The sequence below is a fragment of the Gigantopelta aegis genome, chromosome 2 (assembly GCF_016097555.1).
Source record: "Gigantopelta aegis isolate Gae_Host chromosome 2, Gae_host_genome, whole genome shotgun sequence".
In the NCBI taxonomy this organism is placed as follows: domain Eukaryota; kingdom Metazoa; phylum Mollusca; class Gastropoda; order Neomphalida; family Peltospiridae; genus Gigantopelta; species Gigantopelta aegis.
This window is the reverse complement of record NC_054700.1, coordinates 40,136,097-40,139,597: the sequence shown is the minus strand read 5'-3', so window position 1 is coordinate 40,139,597 and position 3,501 is coordinate 40,136,097.

Below are 3,501 nucleotides of genomic sequence, written 5' to 3'. Positions count from 1 at the left end.
AAGGGAACGACGTGATTGTTGATGACGTCATTTTGGTACACGGCGGCATTAACGCGTTGTCTGAACACATGAAGTTGTGTTCTGTGGTTGAATGAGAACCCACCCCACACCATCACACTACCCCCGCCCCATCGGTCGGCCTGCAGAACGCAGCAGTCGGAGTAACGTTCATGTCGACGTCGCCATACTCGGATTCGGCCATCAGCGTTGGAAACATTGTAACGGCTCTCATCAGTAAACAGAACTTGTTGCCACTGGCCACGTCGCCATCTTTGATGTTGTTGCGCCCACTGTTGACGTTGTTGGCGGTGCCGAGGGGTCAATATTGGTCCCACATAAGGATGGCGGTTACGGAGTCCTGCTGCCCTCAGACGGCGTCGGACGGTATCGGCGGACACTGGACCACGTGGACCACGCACCTGGTGAGCGGTGTTAGCTGCTGGCAGCATCCGATTCCTAAGGTGGGTCACCCGGATGTACCGGTCTAGGGCTGCGGTTGTCACCCTCGGGCGGCCGGTGCGTGGTCGATCGTTCACAGATCCAGTGATTTGGTGACGTTGAGAAAGGCGTGCGATTGTCGAAACATGACATCCCAATTGTCTGGCTACAGCAGTACGGGTCTGTCCGGCTTGCAACATCCCGATGGCCATCCCTCGCTGGAGTTGCGTCAGTCGCGGCATTTTTAAAATGTGATTCTGTTGTCTGTCACTACTCAAATTGAATTTATGCGATTAAATCCAGGTGTGTAGGCTTTATAAGCATTTCAATGAGTGTGTTTGCACTGGATTCATGATACGGATGATCCAGCACGTGCAAACAACGTGTTTTGAGAATTCGTGACGTCACACAGGTAATGAAATTGACACGCAGGTGGGACTGCGGTGTGGGTGTGTGCCATGTCCTTTAACACAGTTGAGGTTCAATTCCACCAAAGATACTGCTTTACAAAGTGCAATTCTTTCGCATTTTCAGGACCTGCGTTTCTTTTGCGTTTTAGTATATATAATATTGACGATACCGCAAAACACTCTGGTAATAACCTCTATAGGGGAACGTGGTCTAAAACGGGCCCCTTAAGCAAATTCCTAAATTAATCTTAATTTTTGAAATATAAATCAAATACAATATTGATTGCTTCGTTTTTTAACATGTGTAATTGATGTATAAAGAACAGAATCCAGTTGCATTTAACTCTTTTATGGTCGAAAATCAAATTTAGTAAACCATAAAAAAAATCCCATTTTACCCAAACTATTGTGTAAAATGGGCCCCTTGAGGTAATTTTTAAAAAAGGGAACAATACACAATATCGGGTCTTAAAAACTGGTTTTTCATGTTAATAAATGAAATTAACAGACTTCTAATAAAACAAAACGAACTACTTGCTCTGTGATACATTGTCCATTACTATCCTCAAAAGGTGTGATGCATTTCATAAAGTGTATTCAGCATCAAAAATTGCTTAAACCATCCATCTTCAGTCACTTGTACAAAGATCGCAGTAAAATATATCATTTTCCGCGCCAGAGCATTCTTGATGGGCCCACTGTTTACACGCCATGCACTGGATCCATTTCTCACCCTGCCTAGATTCGGAAAACTTCTCTCCACAAAATAAGCAATGAGCTCTGGCAGCAGATGATTTACAATTTCCAAGGGTGTCTCGATCCCAATCCTTTTTCAGCAGCAATTTCTGATGAACCTTCTTTACGACATCTTCGTTGAACGTTGAATTGCTTGCATGCCCTTTCTGAGTCCCATAGCTCCATGTCTAACAGCTAGTATTGCACGCTGCATATTCACTTCACTCCAGCTTTGTCGTGTTGTCTTGCGGATATATTTCCCCATAATACTGAACATAGACACACACAAAAAAGGTTTTAGTACACATGTTGATATTGTTGTTGTTTATTAACAATGTAATTTACAATACGATACAGTAGCTTTGTTATGATACATTATTACTTCTTGGGTTTAAAATGGGTCCCCAGGGGCCCGTTTTAACTGAGCTCATACTTGTTAACACCTACTATGTTTAGAATCAAACAAGTAGTACGATGTTGAACAATGACATATCTTTGTAAAATACATAGGTTCAATGTTTGAAAACAACTGTGTAATTTATAGTTGGCATTCATACATACCTTCAGCTCGAGATGAACTTTTCTAGAGAACATAAGATAATGGGGGGGAGCCCATTTTAACTTGAGGGCCCGTTTTAGACCACTTTCCCCTATATTTGCCGAAAACCTTTTAAAATGAACTCAGGAGCTCAGTGGTGATGCGCGGTCGGTTTAGGATCGATCCCCATCGGTGGACCCATGGGGCTATTTCTCGTTCTAGCCAGTGCACTACGACTGGTATATCAAAGACCATGATATGTGCTATCCTGTCTGTGAGATGGTGCATATAAAAGATCGCTGGCTACTAATGGATTATAAATCAATGTACTCTAGTGGTGTCGTTAAACAAAACACTCGGGATGGTCCCTTTAAGGTCTTTCCCAGCATTTTATAAAAAAAGAGAAAAAAGAAAAGTTGTTTTGTTTAACGACACCATTGATTTATTTAATAATCGGCTATTGGATGTCAAACATTTGATAATTGTGACATAGTTTAAGAGCGGAAACTGGCTACATTTTTTTTCTTTAGTAGCAAGTATCTTATATATGCATCATTCCACAGAGAGGATAGCATATAGCCGTGGCCTTTATTACACCAGTCATATGCACAGGGTGTAACGAGAAATAGTCCAATGGGTTCATCGACGGGGATCGATCCTAGACCGATCGCGCATCAAGCGAGCGCTTTACCACTAATAGACTTGCCTACGTTCCGCCCACATTTTACAAAAATACAACAATATTTAGTCAAGATGACATCGAGGGGTTAGTGCCAGAACCACTTATCTCCTTTCCACTTCAATCTGAGAAAACTGCACTGAAAACTTTGGAATGCACTTAAAAATCGAAAACTTAACTTTTGCTAAATATTTTGCTTTTAGATGCTAGCAGTTATTTGTTTTAGTATAAACCTTAAAAGTTTTGTCTGCTAATAATAATAAATCATGATGTAATAATTAGATGAAGAAATATTTAATTTATTCTGGTTCCTGGAACTTGAACACAAACAGCTCCAACCAGCATGCCAGAGCAAGCTATTTTATAAACAGTTTTTCTTACAGTCCAGCATATGTGACAAACTGTGTGAATCTCAAGTCAAGAATAATGTTATCTTGCAGTGAGTCCACGTGGCATACAGTAAACGTTTAATTTCGCAGCAGCTCTGAGACACCTAATTGGGTCTGTGTTGTTAATACTTTGAAAATGTACTGGCGGCAGGAAGTAATTGTAAACAATAACAAATTATCTTTGGATGGCAAACACTGGAAAGGGTCATGGGTGTTTCCAGCTGTGTGCACAGTAACCTTATCCTACACTCAGATGGTAAATTGTACTCCCTGGTATTGTAGCAGGTTGCTAGAAGCTCTTAACAACTTTAG